The sequence below is a fragment of the Ylistrum balloti genome, unplaced genomic scaffold, assembly GCF_031769215.1.
Source record: "Ylistrum balloti isolate Yb309-2 unplaced genomic scaffold, AGI_CSIRO_Ybal_v1 Utg369856, whole genome shotgun sequence".
Lineage (NCBI taxonomy): Eukaryota > Metazoa > Mollusca > Bivalvia > Pectinida > Pectinidae > Ylistrum > Ylistrum balloti.
The window spans coordinates 303,708-324,897 of NW_026782006.1; positions in this window are offsets into that span (position 1 = coordinate 303,708).

Consider the following 21,190-nt stretch of genomic DNA (forward strand, 5'->3'; position numbering starts at 1 on the left):
TTATGATCATGATACTAAAAAACCGACTCAGTGTCGTGTGGAGGACACGCAATGTATTTTTGTGTAGCCTGTTATTGAAGTGCCACTATCCAGATTTTCGTATGTCTGTCATCAAAAGAATAAATAAATGTGTGTTTATGCACATGGTCGTTTATTCGCCATCACCTGTTTGTAGATTTCTTGATATGGTAATATATATAAACTTCTCTAAATCCACACAGGTATCACACCTGCATTTATAGGGACGATCAGTGCAACTTGAACTTGACGAGAAGATGTGGAAAAAAAGTCGACATTATGAACAGATGAATAACTTTTAGTTGAAATAATGAAACAGTCGTTTGTACTGGGTGGTTTACGATCGTTTACGATCTCTAGCGCAGAGATTGAAAGTGATCGTAACTCCGCGGAATTTTCAAGATGTTCATGACTATTTTGTAGTCATCACTGAACAGGACATCGGTCAGTGACCATTATCATGATAAAGTATTAGTGATAACTGAAGAATTCGCCGACACGGTTATTACACACACGTTATACAGCGTGTAGTATCTAGAACAATTGGAGATTGATCCAGAAATATCGTACGGGATTTTATCCCATTGTCGTTCTACAAATCGTTTATTTAAGTCAATATTGACTTTCGGTTTCTTCACGGTATTTAAATATGAAAGGTTTACGTGATGACCGTGATAAGTGAAAAGAAACTTAATTGAATAATCCGGACATTATCTCCAGCGATCAGTTAAAAATATCTCTGTACAGCCTTTATACTTTTAACTGTCCGTCAGATATAGTAATGGTGTATCGAGATATGTTAAATAAATATTTGAAGTGGGACACCGATTGATCGATCAGATAGGCTTCATGTCGGCAGCTTTGATATGGGGTTGATACCTAGGATCGCTGACGGCTTTGCCCTGTTATATCTGTAACCCCTTGCGTGAGGCCACGACGATCTCACCACAGATAGACCAATTTGAGTTTTTAGGTAACTCCCTATTTAGTTGAATACTTTTATATAAATATTATACTTTGTGTGGTGTGTAATATCTGGTTACAAGGTTACAGTGGGGCAATTGTCTTCTCTCTAGTAGTCATTTGTCTGGAATCCTCTAAATTGCCAAGTTTGTACTTGGGGTTTTTCCAATATTTACACGACATTTTACACTTTCCTATTTAGAAACAGATATCAACATTCTGTAATGAACGCCGTAGTCGTCATGTACTGACCTGTACCTAGTGATAGTACTAACAGGATGCTGTATAGAATGATAAAGTGGTAACCTGGGGGTGTACGGAGGGGACATACAGGTCTAGATCTGCTGGTTTGGTAGATAACAATTTTTAGGTTGGGCAGAAGGCATGAAAATGTGACAGGTGACAGAAAAGGGGACGCACAGGTCATGGAAGCGAGATAAACGAGGTTAAAATAAGTCCACCGTTATTGACGTAGAATTGGAATGACTCGAATGTTAAAGAATAATGAAGGTCAGTATTATTAGCAATGAAGAAGAACAAAAGGCATCCCTGACGAACGGAGAGACAAGACAAGTGTCTAGGAATTAAGATAGAACAACCTCTTGAGAACCTATGGTAATATAGAGTCGTCCAACTGACAATGAGTACAGTTTGATCGTATTAAGAACAAGAACAATTGTTAAACCTTGCTTTGAAATGTTACAAGTACGGCAAACGACTTGCTGGACATAGCACAGACCTTGAGTCAAGGCCTCATAAGATTTTAATCAGAACAAAGTTATGATCAGTGTGTTTTGTTGGTTCCAAGTGTCAGTCTGTCCTGCAACTACACGCATATTTGTTATGCTTGTGTGACCTTCACAATGGCAGACAAGAAGAAGGTAAACCGAAATAACAAAATCTGGAGATGGCGACAGGGGTTGAAGGAAATTCGAGTCCAGCTACTTGGTTCTGAAGTCGAGAAATGCCATAGAGAATTCTTAGGTTCTAGATAAACCAGTACCAACAACATCTAGAAGCTGGCAACGGTCTTTTAACGTTGTAACTCGCCCAGTTCCAGCTATGACATAGGTTAATGCAGTGTCGCATGGTCATCTGATATTGGAAGACTAGTGGATGTCAGAACGGCGTCTTTCCACGACCACTACATGGTATTAAATGGTTCATGTTATAGATGACGTAGATGCGAGTACGAGACGAAGTGGAGCCTAGGCTTCGGGCAAGAGCTGTTCTCAGCACAATGGAGACGGTGTCTAGTGTGTGAAATCGGAGTCAAAATGGAAGTCTTGGTCCTGGGATTGTGTGTATGTATGAAGAAAATGGGATGTGGAACAAGAACTCGATCACAGGGAGTAGTGAGAAATAGGACAGTCAGACAAACTCAAGAGATTTAAGAATTACTACAAGGTAGCCATTGAGTAATGATGGAAACCTCTTTCCGCTAAGGGAACCAATGTAGTGACCTTTGTGTAATGATATACAATCGACACAGCTGCATAAGTCCAAGATATGCCATGGAGATGTCAGAAAAGGTTTAAATTGCTATAATCCATAGGCCCCAATTTAAAAAAGTTACGTAAAGAAATTCTTTTACATAGAGTTGTCCAGAGTTTGGGATTGGTGGAATTTAGGAAGTAACTCATTGATAAGTTAGGCCATTTTCGTTATATAAGATAATGCATTACTATCGAATTACGTTTAGGATTTTTTTTTTAAGTGAAAAAATGCTTGGGCCATTGAAACATGTATATTCGCATGTAGGCTTCGAGGGCTAGACCGCCTCGTCTTCTCTGAGGGCTTTATCGTCTCGTTTCCTCTGAGAACTATACCGTCTCGTCTTCCCCGTGGGCTAGACCGTCTTGTACCTCTGAGGCTAGACTGTCTCGTCTTCTCTGATGGCTTTATCGTCTCGTCTTCTCTGAGAACTAGACCGTCTCGTCTTCCCCGTGGGCTAGACCGTCTCGTACCTCTGAGGGCTAGACCGTCTCATCTTCTCTGAGGGCTTTATCGTCTCGTCTTCTCTGAGGGCTAGACCGTCTCGTCTTCTCTGATGGCTAGACTGTCTCGTCTTCTCTGAGGGCTTTATCATCTCGTTTTCTCTGAGAACTAGACCGTCTTGTCTTCCCCGTGGGCTAGACCGTCTCCTACCTCTGAGGCTAGACTGTCTCGTCTTCTCTGAGAACTATACCGCCTCGTCTTCCCCGTGGGCTAGACCGTCTCGTACCTCTGATGGCTAGACCATCTCGTCTTCTCTGAGGGCTATACCGTCTCGTCTTCTCTGCGGGCTAGACCGTCTCGTCTTCTCTGAGAACTAGACCGTCTCGTCTTCCCCGTGGGCTAGACCGTCTCGTACCTCTGATGGCTAGACCAGCTCGTCTTCTCTGAGGGCTATACCGTCTCGTCTTCCCCGTGGGCTAGACCGTCTCGTACCTCTGATGGCTAGACCGTCTCGTCTTCTTTGAGAACTATACCGTCTCGTCTTCTCTGTTGGCTAGACCGTCTCGTCTTCTCTGAGAACTAGACCGTCTCGTACTTCTGAGGCTAGACTGTCTCGTCTTCTCTGAGAACTATACCGTCTCGTCTTCCCCGTGGGCTAGACCGTCTCGTACCTCTGATGGCTAGACCAGCTCGTCTTCTCTGAGGGCTATACCGTCTCGTCTTCCCCGTGGGCTAGACCGTCTCGTACCTCTGATGGCTAGACCGTCTCGTCTTCTTTGAGAACTATACCGTCTCGTCTTCTCTGTTGGCTAGACCGTCTCGTCTTCTCTGAGAACTAGACCGTCTCGTACTTCTGAGGCTAGACTGTCTCGTCTTCTCTGAGAACTATACCGTCTCGTCTTCCCCGTGGGCTAGACCGTCTCGTACCTCTGATGGCTAGATCGTCTTGTCTTCTCTGAGGGCTATACCGTCTCGTCTTTTCTGAAGGCTGAAGTGGAAATCAATTTGTCTTCTCTAAGGGCTGTTTTTTTTTTTATCCATTTCGTCATCTGTAAGAGCCTAAGTTCTATTTATCTCGTCTTCTCCAATCAATTTATGTGTTTACAAAGTGGAAAAGATATTATGAATATCCCTTGAACAGCAGAAAAACGTTAAATTCCGTAAAATTCCAACACATGGAGGCCATGCTATTTAAATTTTCTGATATGTTTGACATCAACTTTGTATTGTCCTTGCGTAACAGATATGTGGACAATTGTATAACACTATTGGGAAATACACCGTCTGCACACCAAGTCGCGATGGCGAACGACATCCAAACAAACACTATAATTATATTTTGAATGTTAAATTTTGTGACGACGGTAGATAAAAGAGCTTGTTATAAAAAGAGTAAAATGGGTTAAATTTGTTCAGCTACAGGTTATATACTATCATATTTCTCCTATATTATGTCGACATAAAGACACTTCCCGATCGACCCTCTTGGATTTCTGAGCAGAGTTTTTCTCGAAAAGAAACAAAAACTCAAAACTGAATCATAGTGTTTGTGTGTTAGATCCTACGTCTATTCACCATAAAACCCAGTCAAGACTCTCTGGCAGACAACAGGTATATGAAAGCTCTGCTTTTCCGCTCCTATATCTTAATATATTCGCCTAACGATTTCTCTGCTCTAAAATCAATATTTGCATTTAATTTGAGGAAAGTTTTTGTATCCAAAGTGTTTGACTGTATCGGTGTAGTATGTTGTTGAGAGGGGTATATAGACATTCTACAGCTTTACGGGTTGATATTATGGACTGTGAATGGCGTTCGATGTTACGTGTATGAAACATCAAACATCTTTGTTCCCGAATCAAAGCTTGGCATTATACACCCAGCCGTTTCACTTTCAGTAATTACCGACATTGTAGACTTATAAAAGTTTAAATGTAAGTGTTCCTTTTTGGGTTAGTAGGTAATAACGCATAGTCCCTTTGATATAAAAAATGAGCAAATCCCTCGCTCCAAAGAGTGCAAACTTTCAAATGAATTTGTACATAAAACACAGAAATGTTACCCTACAATCTAATGGAAATGCTGCATTTATTATGACTATTGATGAAGGTGCTGCTGCTGCTGAAATATCAGGACGGTAGTCCTCGTGTGAATGCTCTTTGAGATCTAATGGACGATAGGCCTCGTGGGAATGCTCTTTGAGATCTAATGGACGGTAGTCCTCGTGGGTATGCTCTTTGAGATCTAATGGACGGTAGACCTCGTGTGAATGCTCTTTGAGATCTAATGGACGGTAGACCTCGTGTGAATGCTCTTTGAGATCTAATGGATGGTAGTCCTCGTGTGAATGCTCTTTGAGATCTAATGGACGGTAGTCCTCGTGGGTATGCTCTTTGAGATCTAATGGACGGTAGTCCTCGTGTGAATGCTCTTTGAGATCTAATGGACGGTAGCCCTCGTGGGTATGCTCTTTGAGATCTAATGGACGGTAGCCCTCGTGGGTATGCTCTTTGAGATCTAATGGACGGTAGCCCTCGTGAATGGTAGGCTCTTTGAGATCTAATGGACGGCAGCCCTCGTGGGTATGCTCTTTGAGATCTAAGTAAACGCGAGTGAAATGTTATGGTACACATACTTCTTAGTTCTACTATACTATCAGTCGGCACTTTATCTTTCCTTCATCATTTTTTAAACAAATGTTCAATGTATATACGTGGTATGTGATACGGATAATTATGAGATATTTAATGACGTTTGAGGTGAAATAAATTACGATATTAACGCCGGCCTTTCATTACCATACATTGTGCAAGGAAAGAAGGGTGTAGGTTCCCAGACATAAGCATTATTTAAACATATCGGTCCGCGTTTTGAATACATGACCTGATCGGAACACGACGGATGGCGTCAATCATGCTTAGAACGACAGGACTATAAGATTGGGTACTGTTTATATTGCTGAACGTCACATCAACAGCCAGTACCATGGACGGTCTCCCGATCCATGCTAGGTAGGTGATGTTGAGTGGCTGCGATTTGTTAGTGTAAACCCCCATGTGACAGTGTGGAACTGGAGCTGACTTTATCGAGCTACCACAGTGGAGTCATATCATACTAACGGACAACTGGAGCTGACTTTATCGAGCTACCACAGTGAAGTCCTATCATACTAACAACGGGCAAGTGAAGCTGTCTTTATCGAGCTACCACAGTGAAGTCGTATACTAACAACGGGCAACTGGAGCTGACTTTATCGAGCTACCACAGTGAAGTCATATCATTCTAACGGACAACTGAAGCTGACTTCATCGAGCTACCACAGTGAAGTCATATCATACTAACGGGCAACTGGAGCTGACTTTATCGAGCTACCACAGTGAAGTCTTATCATACTAACAACGGACAACTGAAGCTGACTTAATCGAGCTACCACAGTGAAGTCATATCATACTAACGGGCAACTGGAGCTGACTTTATCGAGCTACCACAGTGAAGTCGTATACTAACAACGGACAACTGGAGCTGACTTTATCGAGCTACCACAGTGAAGTCTTATCATACTAACAACGGACAACTGAAGATGACTTAATCGAGCTATCACAGTGAAGTCGTATCATACTAACAACGGGCAAACCAGTGATATACTACGGTTTGGCAATGTCAGGGGAGACATTAGGAAGAAGAAAAATCTTAAGAAAATAGAGCAGATATAAAGATTTCTAGTTTAGTCACCTGTTACGATTCCTTACACCTTACCTACAGTGCCGGAAGTATAAGACTATGTGTGATGTTTAGGACCACATTGTGCAACAATCGGTTGCCGTAGACGATGTACTGCCAGCGAAAAGGATGCGACTAAGCTGAGCAATGTAATCAACTGCACAGAGATATTGTATAGCGGATGACCTTTAATTTGTTGTACTCTTCCTGATTAATGTCCTACATCGTTCCTGCCTTACTCCTCTGTACCTATCAACGATGTTTAGTCACGCTAGACGGCGGCTGATGGTCCACGGACATGCGATAGAACTCGGCAGATCTATACAACGAATTACCTATAAACCACATGTAATCACAAGCCTGTATACAAACTACATTTATCTATCCTACGAAGTGCACTGGCAAATATGTATAGTTAAAGATCAACTGCGATGTAATATCGAGTTATAACATTTAATTACTGTAAAATCATTGATTTTCGCGGGGATGTATTTTCATTGATTTGGTGGATACGTTTAATCCATGAACAGTTAAAATAAGTATGTGCAGAATGGCTGAGGTACATTTATCCACGAAATCAAGTGTCATCGAAAAAGGATTGGAAAACCCCTTAAATTCGAGTCCTGATTGTACAGTACTTCAAGTCAGCGCGAACTTTAGTACAGGTTTATAATTGCTGCGTTGATATTCTGTTACGTTTGCCTATATGGCATTAGTATGCCTAGTACATGAGAATGTGATTCAGTCTGTGTAAGAATACAGCTAGATGTCTGAAAAATATCACATTGCATTTTATAAAATATATAATAAAAAGTAATGCACAATATTTTCGCCTTCATTACCACGTTCACGCGCTGAACCATTAATAATATTAACTCTGAACAAATGATATCTTAAGCTGCTACTAGCATTTCTCAACCTTGTATGTAACACGTAAAACTCTTTATTTCCAACGTAATGAATTGGAAAATTGAAATTTAAGAACATGTTTACATATTGAAAGTGAGGCCGTTAGCCGAAGGACTCCAGATTGATGTTTTGTGGCGGAGACATGTAAAATGATATTGGCTGTTTTAATGTGTCCTTTAGATCTTGTTTATTGCTGATAAAGGGAGTAGTGCGGACCTCGGAGTGACCATGGTCAAACATTCGTTTATGATACACACCTTCTTGTGATCAAATCCACATACTGAAAATCATGCTCATCTATTGAAAATGAATTGTACTGTGTGAATATGCATTGTATTTGTTCTCGTGAGCCAAACTAAGCATTTGTAAGGACAAGCACTTATTACCAACCTGTCGTCAAGAGACAATTTAGTTCGTTACGATGTTGTATAATTTATGTCAGTTCAACAACTCTCGGACGCTTTCCTTTCGGAACAGTGTTGTATAACCTTTGTCAGTTCAACTACTCTCGGACGCTTTCCTTTCGGAACGTAACTCTTAGACGCTTTCCTTTCGGAACATTGTTGTATAACTTATGTCAGTTCAACAACTCTCGGACGCTTTCTTTCGGAACGACCTTGTATAACTTATGTCAGTTCAACAACTCTCGGACGCTTTCCTTTCGGAATGACCTTGTATAACTTATGTCAGTTCAACTACTCTCGGACGCTTTCCTTTCGGAACGTAACTCTTAGACGCTTTCCTTTCGGAACAGTATTGTATAACTTATGTCAGTTCAACAACTCTCGGACGCTTTCCTTTCGGAACGACCTTGTATAACTTATGTCAGTTCAACTACTCTCGGACGCTTTCCTTTCGGAACGTAACTCTTAGACGCTTTCCTTTCGGAACAGTATTGTATAACTTATGTCAGTTCAACAACTCTCGGACGCTTTCCTTTCGGAACGACCTTGTATAACATGTCAGTTCAACAACTCTCAGATGCTTTCCTTTCGGAACAGTGTTGTATAAATTATGTCAGTTAAACAACTCTCAGATGCTTTCCTTTCGGAATGTAACTCTTAGACGCTTTCCTTTCGGAACAGTATTGTATAATTTATTTCATTTCAAGAACTGTTAGATAGTTTCCTTTCGGAACAGAGTTGTATAACCTCAGCCAGTTCAACAACTCTCAGACGCCTTCCTTTCGGAACGAAACTCTCAGACGCTTTCCTTTCGGAATAGTGTTGTATAACTTATGTCGTTCAACAACCCTTAGATGCTTTCCTTTCGGAACAGTGTTGTATAACTTATGTCAGTTCAACAACCCTTAGATACTTTCCTTTCGGAACGACCTTGTATAACTTATGTCAGTTCAACAACCCTTAGATGCTTTCCTTTCGGAACATTGTTGTATAACTTATGTCAGTTCAACAACCCTTAGATGCTTTCCTTTCGGAACGACCTTGTATAACTTATGTCAGTTCAACAACCCTTAGATGCTTTCCTTTCGGAACATTGTTGTATAACTTATGTCAGTTCAACAACTCTCAGATGCTTTCCTTTCGGAACAGTGTTGTATAACCTATGTCAGTTCAACAACTCTCGGATACTTTCCTTTCGGAACAGTGTTGTATAACTTATGTCAGTTAAACAACTCTCAGATGCTTTCCTTTCGGAACAGTGTTGTATAACTTATGTCAGTTCAACAACTCTCAGATGCTTTCCTTTCGGAACATTGTTGTATAACCTATGTCAGTTCAAGAACTCTCGGATACTTTCCTTTCGGAACAGTGTTGTATAACTTATGTCAGTTCAACAATCCTCAGACGCTTTCCTTTCGGAACATTGTTGTATAACTTATGTCAGTTAAACAACTCTCAGATGCTTTCCTTTCGGAACGTAACTCTCAGACGCTTTCCTTTCGGAACATTGTTGTATAACTTATGTCAGTTCAACAATCCTCAGACGCTTTCCTTTCGGAACATTGTTGTATAACTTATGTCAGTTCAACAATCCTCAGACGCTTTCCTTTCGGAACATTGTTGTATAACTTATGTCAGTTCAACAACTCTCAGATATTCTCTTTAAGGAAAAGCGATTACGAAGAGACGTCTGCCCAATCTCCTCTCTATTGTCGTTGTCATGAAATAACGACAACGAAATCTTTAGAAGTTAAGTCTAAATATAGTGATGTGTGTGGGTAGGGAAAGCTGATACATTGTTATGTCGTAAACTAACCCATAAACTCGATTTACTATAAAATTCAAGAACGGTCGACAACTTACTGAAGACACACAGAAGCGTATAGCTATTCTTAGGTTGAGAAGATCAACAGAGCCTCTCGCTTTTGTCGCGAGTCGTAGAGAGTCCTACATTCCGAGCCCTTGGCACCACACCGGAGTTGAGGTACCACGGGGAGGGGGACGGTTCACGACCTTCTGGTTCCGTGTCAAGTGGGAGGGGTGGGAGGCTTTGAATTTCCGTCACTGTCTCCGACAGGACGTAGTCTACACACCATCGTGGTTGCCCATTGTGCGATCCTTTTAAACAGGACAATGTGGAATTACTTCCATGGAATATCTGTCACTCATTTGACCTAGAAACATAGGTTTGATTCCCAACGCTTGACAACTGGGGTAAATAGAAAGAAAGGCGTAGTATTTTGATTCAGTATGATAAATTGATGAACTACTTGTGAAATTTTAACTATTCAGCCATCTCTGTAGGCGTATAGAGGCGGTTCTCGTGTCGGTCACTATTCAACACGACTGACCAGCTGGGTTCTAAGGCACGGAGGTCCAGCCATCAGACTCAGTAATGTGACGGCTATCTTCCTTATACGAGGTTGATCAAGGTTCGTAGAATGGAAGAAGCAATGAAGTGTGACAGAAAAAAACGAGGAAGGTTACATTACTAATTCAGTCACGATGTCTACTGTCTCAAAGACACACTCCAGCTTACACCTGGAGTGTTTAACATCGCCAGAATCTGTATCGTGGAGGGGTGATTGACAATGTCCCTTTTATATAGTGTGAACAGATTTTCAACACCTATGTGTACGGGAGTGAAATCGTACGCAGGTATTTAAAAACGACCTATAAAATACTGCAAGGCTGAAATCTTATAAAATAAGATTAAATCCTATGTCATTTCTCGAATAATTTCAGAATCTGTGAATGAGAATTATCATGAAAAAAGACACATTGACAACATGTTTATTTCAATGTGATGTCACTGTCGTTTATCTTTGATTATTGATATACTCAACGATGTATCCACTCTACCATCACACGAAAACAGTATTCTGTAGGGGCCTTTTCACCATACACAATCAGGTTTCGTGGGCCTTTTCACCATACACAATCAGGTTTCGTGGGCCTTTTCACCATACACAATCAGGTTTCGTGATCAAATCCCATTCTTACGACTTTTTGACCTAATTTCTCGTCAATAAAAAATTATTTTCTATTTTCGTGTCTGAGAAGAGACAAGATATCTTTGCTTGATGGTACTCCCGGCGGAGTATGTAAATAATTCACATTGAGTACTCAAGGTCGTTTGCAGCCACACGGAAAATTCTCTTACGTCGGAGAAGAACCTCCGGGAACACGGAAAATTGTTGGAAAGGTTTAAATAAAATGCTGGATAATGATGGTTATTCATCGGAGAAAATGGCCACGCATCGCTTCATTACTTCTTACTAGTTGTATAACTGTACAATAAACAGGTACACGCTGAGAAAAGTACAAAAAAAGATGTACCAATAAAGTTCTTGGCAGCAGCTCCTGTAATATCGATAGTCATATCCAAAAATAACGGACTGGAGAACACGTTTTGCACCCATACAAGGAAAATGCCGATGATTTTCACAAAATTGTAATCCTAACCAAACGTCGATGACACTAAGGAAAAACATTCACAAAAGAAATATTTCCATAAAAAGGTGCAAGTACATTCATTCCCGACTCTCCACGGGTTACGATCACTGCCCTGCAGGGAGCGATAGAGTGAGCGCAAGCCTATAGTATCGAGGTTGAAGTACATTAAGACCATGTGTTCCGGAAGGGTAAGCGTTTCCTTCATCGGTAACATCCGACGTGTAAAGTTTAGTCAATCCAAGTAAGTCATGTTATCTTTTCAAGTGAGAGGAAGTATTAAACAAGCAGATGAAATGTTATCTAATTAGATCATGGTTGACCATTTCTTCATGTTCTTCATCTACTTGTATCTCTCGAATCCCTTTGTTAACATATGTCACCTGTAGATATCTTTAATGGAAATCGTGATATTGGGAACAAGTCCTTAAATATCGAAACATCTGTGACATGTCAACACCATAGACTTGCGAAACACGGTTGTTACTATGCACAAAAGGAAAAAAATCACAAAAAGATACTAGAAATTATCAAGCTCACCTACTGGTGACGCAATTAACTTAACCAGCCTAAATATACACTAGTACGCGAAGATGGAAGGCATAACGCTGAAGATATCATAGGAAAATGTAACCACTTAGAACGGCGAGGATAAATTATACATTTGTATTTCAGTGAAGCAGACACGGAGAATGGTAACCGAAAAATACATCAAAGTTAACGTCAGGACAGTTTCGGCCTCAAACTAGCGGCAGCTGATCTGTGTCTAAAGAATTATCACTACTGCTTCCTTGTCGACAACACTTCATAGTGACAACAAAATCATAAAAAATTATAGTATAAAAATGTGATATATCTCGAGGAGGTACAGACTAAAATACTTCTTAATATTCTTTATCAATCTGATTCTCTCAAAATACCTAGTTGGCATCGAAACAAGCAGGACATATACACTACCTTATAATCTATAAATGGAAGAAGTAGGACAGTTACTAGTAAGAAAGCGAAAATTCACGGACTAGCATTATCGTTAGATTTAAGTTCTGGAAGTACACGATATTCGCCGGCTAGTCTATAAAATAACGTTTTCATTTTCATTGAAGACAACAAATCGTTGATATATAACCTGAAAGTGACATATCTGATAACATCCTCTATTTTATACACTGTTCTGATAAGGTACACAATCAATTCAGTGTCTTACACAGAGGTCCAGCAGGGATGGGTACATATCAAGTTTTCCTCATAGACATGCATACTATAGTTGATAGCGGCCAGACACTTTTCATTACTTTAAGTTTAAAATCATACTGTGTAACACTCAGTTTGTATGGCACACTTTCCATCTCTTTTATTTGCAAAAGTTTAATAGTGAAGAGTGTTCAGTCGCTACCGGCCATCTACATGTTGGTGGTCTGATGAAAGTTATCAATAATTCCCACAAGGTCATGTTTATGTTGGTCATTGTTGTTTTTGAGGAACACATGTACAAGGTGATACACAGTAATATCTAAAGACCATTTATACAGCGCACACTGATCGTCATTACATAATCATGTTTATTTTCGTGTCCTTAAACAAACTGCGTCTTTGCGTCAATGGCGTGATAAGTCCCGAGTTACGGTATATTCATACTTTGCATATTATTTACCGTGTTTTTATTAGTTGAACCACTCGCAGCGAGACCTGTAATTATGGAAATACGTTAGAAAGTGTGATTTATCTAAATATATATAAACGTACTTCGTTAGAAATTTACCTTGAGTCACTTCTGCTACTTCTATTATAACATGTCCGTGGCGCGTGGTTAGGCATGTCTAGGTCCCTTACACCCATTATCACGTCATTTGCATAATTGGCTATTTGGTCATTGAATCTCGCCATACCTGTTGCTCCCGAGCCCGCTCCTCGTGATCCCCGCCTGCTCGGCGGAATTTGCCTAACTGTTGTTCCGTTGGCGTGATTCGCTGTCACACTCAAATGGCGCTAGTTTCGGAATGCAGTGAACAGCCAGTCGGAGAGCAGTATTGCTTTATTTGTGGACTTTGAGTGTGTTACGTAAGTAAATAGGTAAAGGATTAGACATATCCTAAATATCTGATTAAGTAGTGATCGAAACACGGAGATTAGAGCAAGGAAAAACAAGCTAAATCAACAAGTGTGTTGTAGCAGTGCTAATACACCAGGACAGAGACGGGTACTCCATATCGCTCGCTGGGATCTCGGACGTTACATCAGGTGAAAAGCTCTGGGATTTATTTTGATAAAAATCGGAAAGTGTGACATATAGAGTATATATTCGATATGTGTTTTAATCCGTTGCCGAAGTGACCCAACAGTTCTAGGAGGTAGATCACAGCCATGGAAATCGAGATGACTGGTGAGTTATATTTTTGAGTTTATTTTTTCTCTAATTTTCAACTTACAAGCAGGCGTTGTTACACTTGTGAGCAGGAAAATCAATGAGGGTATGGGTCGAACATGATTTTTGGTTTTATATTTCATCTTCAAACGAGTGCTTTATTCCTGGAGCTCTTTGATTACAGTGCATGGCCGAGGAATTTTATATTTGGCCAATGTTCAAAGTGTATGAGATTCATTCAAGCACGAGGCGCTGAATTAATTGTATAAAAAGTTTTGTAACAGGGCATTACAAATTTTGTTATGGAATATTATATATAAATTGTGCGTTTGTGATGTAATTAAATTGATCAGTTGAAATGTTTAGTCACATTGTTATTTTGGAATGTTAAACTTTTAGTGTCATAACAGTTCGATACTGGAATGCTAATAACCTGTGTTTTATCATGACAGAAGTGAACATTTCATTTCATTTATTTTCAAAATGTTTAAGTAAACATGCAATGCCTTCATTCAGATCTGATGTAATTTTGTTATCTGTAAACAGGGTCAAATCAAGAAGCACTGTTCTAAACACGTGTTATATTGTGATTGCAATTTAATAAAAGTGACAGTTATGTAAAGTTGTTTTTCTTTCAAATATTTTTGATTATGGCATATGCACATGCTGAAAGTTTTAAAAACATCTTCCTGTTAAATAAAATTCAAAATATTGAATATATAATGACATTGATCAAATGACCAAAGCAATGCTGACTAGTAATCCTAGTGAACATTGAGATTTACCAGCTGTATCAGTTTAAATTTTGTACTGTTAATCATATTATGTGTTGTGATGACCATGAACAATGTCTTTTGGAGAGAAAGGTTCTGGAAAGTTATAAAAAAATTCTCGGGCCATCACAAACATGTGTAAAGTAATCAGTTAATTTATCATTAGTGAGTGGCTGGCAGTTAATTATAGTTTTATCTGTCAGAGTGTGGGTATAACAGTGTGTTTGAAGTCTGTCCCTATTGTGTATATAGTCAGTGTCACACACGCTTGATAAGAAAAGCCTCCATAATCTCCATCCCCAGACATTTATTTCACAATTTCCCAGATGGAACTGGAGTTACCCCCTGCTTTGGTGGCAGTGTGAGAAATAAGAGGAGTAGACTTGTCATTAATCAATTTCTGGGTTGTAATCAATAATTAAATAAAGTGGTGTTCTTGGTTGGTGGTATCACATTAGTAAAAAAATCATATAAAATTATGTTTCTAGTTTACCTAGGTATCCACTGATAACAATGTCATGTCGTACTGCTCTTTTGTTGTGTTCATATCAATCACGTTGGAGCAGAGAAATGAAACGAAGAAAAAATTATTTTCAAGTCTTTTGTTGTACAGCATAATTCATCTACCATCAATCATATTTGTTTAGATTGGAGTGGGTTACCTGGTTAGGTGGTATTTAATGGTATGTGTTAGAAATTCTATCATGCACAATAAACATCATAAGAGTGTATATCCCAGACCTGCTCGCCCTCAGAGTCTCAGCCAATCACCTGGAGACTACACTCAATTAATGGCAGACAAAAACTCTGCATGCTTGCATGAAAAACAAGCTCACAGGGTCTGTATTGATTGCCAGTTTGTGGTTGGCTAAAGTTGTTTCGTCTAAACTTAAATTGAGGCAGTTTGGTCAAACTTAATTTCAAATACGAAATTAAATTTCCTTTATTGAATAATGCTTCTGACTGATGCACCCCTTAAGTCCCCAAGGGGCTTAGACCTACCTTTTATAAAACCTTAATTTTAAAAGAAGGATTTCAAAACATTTTCGCTACCTGGCACAGTCCCTCTGCGGGCAATGGGATCAGACACATTGTTTATTTGAAATCGAATCTGTTTCCCTAAAGGATGCTCCAGACCAAATTTGGACAAAATCCAATCAATCCTACAAGTGAAGAGGTTTGAAGAATTTACTACACACCTACCAGGTGAGCTAAAAATCCAACATAGCATGAAAGTGACATTCAAAATGTCCAAAGCAGGTGAAAATATTGGTTATAATTTATATATAAGCTTATATCATCTTAAACAGTGAACCTGAAAGAAACAACAAATAGGCTCCAAAGAATCAACCAAAATGTATAGAGATGTCTCCTCTTTAAGTAGTAGTACCTCTTGTGTCATTCCCATATGTATTACATATATCCAGTATGTGACAAGGTGTCTGAACCCCATGTTGCTGTTGGGATCATTTTATAGGGTTGGACTGTAATCACATACATAAGTTGTGATAACTGTAATATTCTACCTGGACAGATGCTCATCAAAGGCATGGTTTGTACTTCAGTTTGTCTTCCTATGAGCATCAAGGAAATCATGGTTTTTCTTCATCTTTCACCTTGCAGGTTACAATACAATGAACAACATTTAATTCTCAGTATTATTTAATTAAAATAAAATTGTTCGAAACATGAGGAAATAATGGATGTCAAATAAATTGGGGTCAAAATGCTATGACCTCAATTTTAACAGGTATAATGGTTAAAGCAGCTGTCGGTCTTACAATAAAACCTCACCTGGACTACCCACTGAGAAGTGTTGGTAAATCAGGTAGGTACTGTAAAGACCTAATGATATCATATTGTATTTCTCACAAAGTAATTATTTTGTAAGGCGACTTTTTAATTCCAGGAATAATGATAATAAGAGTCTTTTTAATTTATTGTGCACAGCTAATGAATTGTTTAAATTTAGATATCTTCATTTTTACAAGACAAAGATCATTTAAGAAATAAAAGTATGTGAAACTTAGTATATACATTTTGTTTTTATATGAAAATATGAACATGTGGTTCTTAGGCAAGTAATTAATTTTCCCTTCCATCCTACAGGATATACAGAATTAACATGTATGTAGCAGTTTTATTATATAAATTACTAAAATGGAATTATTAAATGAATTTAAACTATTATTAGGGGACAACAATAAATCATCATTAGTTATATGACAACATGGGAACATGGAAGGACAATTTCTAGGTGATATTGTTATTTAAATACAGTTCTCTTCAGATTAAGAAATATATCTTTGCATAGAGAATGTTTTTTCCTGTTCCTCAGCCCTGTCCACCTGTTTTTAATGGAGTTAAGTGTTATTTTACTTCCTTTACAAGTTACAAGTGCTATCCATAATGGAATGTTTTCCTAGGTCACCTTTGTGTTTGTCCATGTGTCACAAATATTTGTTGTCACTAAGCTGGAAATGTAATTGAAAGGAGAAAAGAGAAATTTTATTTCAAATTTATGTAAATTTTCTTAAAGTGTTCAAGCTGTTCAATAAATTGCCAAATAATTGGACAGCTACCACAAAGCTTATATAGGCATGAAAGACAAATGGTAGCGAGTGGAGGTAGAAGTTTGTGTGACGATTTTGCCACATTTAAAAACATCCAAGAAGAATCTTTATAAAGGATCAGTTTCAAGTATATGAGATGTCAACAGCTTGGAAGCTAGCGTGTTAACGAAGATTTAACATGTGTAAATATGGCCTGGATATTTAGTTAAGGGATTTGTTGATTGAAGAATACTTTAGTATTGTCAAAATACAGTGCTTTATAACTTCGTTGAAGGTGGTTTGTACCCTCCAGAGAGCATTGTTTGTATCTTACCTGCCCTTAGAATTAAGCTCCTGTGTGGATAAACACTGTACACTAGTATATAATTGAAGTGTGCCGTTCGCTTCTGATGTCAGCTGGAAAGTTCCAAAACTAGTATAAAGAAGAATATAAATTACCCTAAATAATGAGCATCATATCCTGTACTTTGTTTAGAAAATATTGTAATAGTTTCATTATAAAAAATGCATACAGTTTTAAAAGATCTTAAAATAGTCATGAATTTTAATATGAAAGTTGAAATTGATTTGATTTTGAAGGTCATCATGTAGTTGTGTAGAAGATCAAAGGTTGAATGATTAGGAACAAGTTTTTCAAAATAAGTGTCATTCATCAAGTTTTCTATAGGTGACATGTCCTGAATGATAATTGTGTTATAATGGGGTCCTAGAAAATTGATTTGTCAGTTTGATAATTTAATCACCTTACATATATATATATACATTATGATATGATAGACTTTGTTCCATCAATAACGTAATTATATTTACTAAAATCTTAATATATAAAGTATAGAGTGGGAGGAAAAAAAGGTTCCAAAGCAGTAGGGAATCAGCTGGCTGTATACAGTAAGGGAATGTTCCTGAGCAGTAGGGAATCGGCTGGTTGTATACAGTAAGGGAAGGTTCCTGAGCTGTAGGGAATCAGCTGGCTGTAAACAGTAAGGGAAGGTTCCTGAGCAGTAGGGAATCAGCTGGCTGTATACAGTAAGGGAAGGTTCCTGAGCAGTAGGGAATCAGCTGGCTGTATACAGTAAGGGAAGGTTCCTGAGCAGTAGGGAATCAGCTGGCTGTATACAGTAAGGGAAGGTTCCTGAGCAGTAGGGAATCAGCTGGCTGTATACAGTAAGGGAAGGTTCCTGAGCAGTAGGGAATCAGCTGGCTGTATACAGTCAGGGAAGGTTCCTGAGCAGTAGGGAATCGGCTGGTTGTATACAGTAAGGGAAGGTTCCTGAGCAGTAGGGAATCAGCTGGCTGTATACAGTCAGGGAAGGTTCCTGAGCAGTAGGGAATCGGCTGGTTGTATACAAGGAAGGTTCCTGAGCAGTAGAAGCTCCTGTAGCAGTAGGGAATCGAGCTAGGGAAACTGTTATACAGTCAGGGAAGGTTCCTGAGCAGTAGGGAATCGGCTGGCTGTATACAGTAAGGGAAGGTTCCTGAGCAGTAGGGAATCGGCTGGTTGTATACAGTCAGGGAAGGTTCCTGAGCAGTAGGGAATCGGCTAACTGTTTACAGTCAGGGAAGGTTCCTGAGCAGTAGGGAATCGGCTGGCTGTATACAGTAAGGGAAGGTTCCTGAGCAGTAGGGAATCGGCTGGCTGTATACAGTAAGGGAAGGTTCCTGAGCAGTAGGGAATCGGCTGGCTGCATACAGTAAGGGAAGGTTCCTGAGCAGTAGGGAATCGGCTGGCTGTATACAGTCAGGGAAGGTTCCTGAGCAGTAGGGAATCGGCTGGCTGCATACAGTAAGGGAAGGTTCCTGAGCAGTAGGGAATCAGCTGGCTGTATACAGTAAGGGAAGGTTCCTGAGCAGTAGGGAATCAGCTGGTTGTATACAGTAAGGGAAGGTTCCTGAGCAGTAGGGAATCGGCTGGCTGTATACAGCAAGGGAAGGTTCCTGAGCAGTAGGGAATCGGCTGGCTGCATACAGTAAGGGAAGGTTCCTGAGCAGTAGGGAATCAGCTGGCTGCATACAGTAAGGGAAGGTTCCTGAGCAGTAGGGAATCAGCTGGCTGTATACAGTCGTTGAAAGTTCCTGAGCAGTAGGGAATCAGCTGGCTGTATACAATCAGGGAAGGTTCCTGAGCAGTAGGGAATCGGCTGGCTGTATACAGTAAGGGAAGGTTCCTGAGCAGTAGAGAATCAGCTGGCTGTATACAATCAGGGAAGGTTACTGAGCAGTAGGAATCAGCTGGTTGTTTGCAATTAGGGAAGGTCAACATGCATACCAATAGATAACAAGAAACATGTATCCCAGGCTTGTTCCGACTGCTCTTCATTTCTAAGAGATTGATTGGTGGCAATTGGTAATTTTTGTTTGTAATAGCTTTTTTGTATGTACATTTATGTCTGAAGTCAAAACTTGTATTCAAATTAGATGTTTATTAATCAATGATTTTCCATCTGCCATGTAAAAAGTACATAAACAAATAAGATATAAGATGTTTGTAAAATTTATTTGTATAAGCTGTGAATTCACCTTTATTTGTAAACATGTGCATTGAATTAATTTGTAAGTACTTTCTGGACTTCCCAGTTGTACTAGCGACTTGCTCCCAAATACATCATAATTTAGCCTTAAGGCCCCACAGATAGACTAGACTGATAGGGTATATATAACAGGTTAGTGGTCGCCAACATTAGTAGATAGAGGCAGTACTTTGGGGTATTGGTCACCCAACATACCACTGGTGGTCCTATTGTTTAATGTGACAAATGTTATTATGGAAGTAGCCAGGAGGCATGACCCTTCCTTTGGTTACTGTCCAGCATGGGTCAGCCCTATACAGCAAATCAGCTTTTCATCAGAATGGACCCAAATGTTAATGTATTATTGTGAAAAGTGACAACTTCCTGATAATAGGTTTTGGTGTAATATAATATTCTACTTGTGAACTAGTAATTATTTCAGAATTGTTCATAGAAAGATTAGTTCTAACGTGTTCCATTTTCCATGAAAATGCCCAGGTTTTACTATGTCAGTACCTACCTGTAGGTCTATATGTATTGGCTGGGTATGCATTTAATATTGCAGTAAGCTAAGCCCATTGCTATTTTGACTATAACTGCAATAACCCATTGGTAATAGTTTTAAACAAGACAGAGTAGAAAAGACTGCTAAAGAACATTCCAGTTAATATATGATAAATAAAATTAACCACAATTAAACATCGTTTGAACCGTCTCCCCATGAATTAGATTTATCGATGGCTACCGAGGCACTGTGTATACATATGTAGCACTTCGTCTTCTGGCTTATGATAATCAGTAATTGCAGGATGAAATTAAAACATATCAAGCATTAAATGAGACTCTTTCAGTCTCTGTTGAACCAGAATTATCTGAGCTTTACCTGGTGCGGTTCTGGCATTGATATTGCTGTACACTTCTATCAACATGCGCGTTAATTGCTAAATGTATGTTAAATTGTTTGCATTTCATAAAACTTTCTTAAAAGACTCAGAGAATTTGAACAAAACAATTATACATAATTGTCACATTTTCATTCTTAAAAGAAAGTGATACCAGGATGTACCAGACGGCAGACCGGTTGATAAGCTGCCAATAGGTGGTCATTTTTGGTGGGCCATTATTTGGGGTAGAAAAAAACTTTGCTTCCATAGATATTTTAATGTATGACAAATATCAATAAACTTTGACATGTTGCCAGTGCACAAAGGTCACAGCCTTCTGGATCACCGAGAGCAAAAAATCACATGTTGTTAACATTGAAACTTTAATTCATACTATCTGTTGTGTTTATTCTGTTGTTTACACTAGTATGGTAATACATTGCCTACCTGTCATGTTAACTGAGACTTGAAACATTAGATAGTTCAAACGTTGAATCAGTTGTGTCAAACCATACCAGAATATGGAAATCTGTGTCTGAAAAGTACTTTTCAGGGAAATGTTTGTTATCAAACGTACATGAGACTATGAAGATTATGGATGTGGCCTCTTACAGGTGATTTATTGTTACAGGATTGTAATGCTTTACAAATATATGAGGTGTCAACAGCAATCAGTAATCTAATGG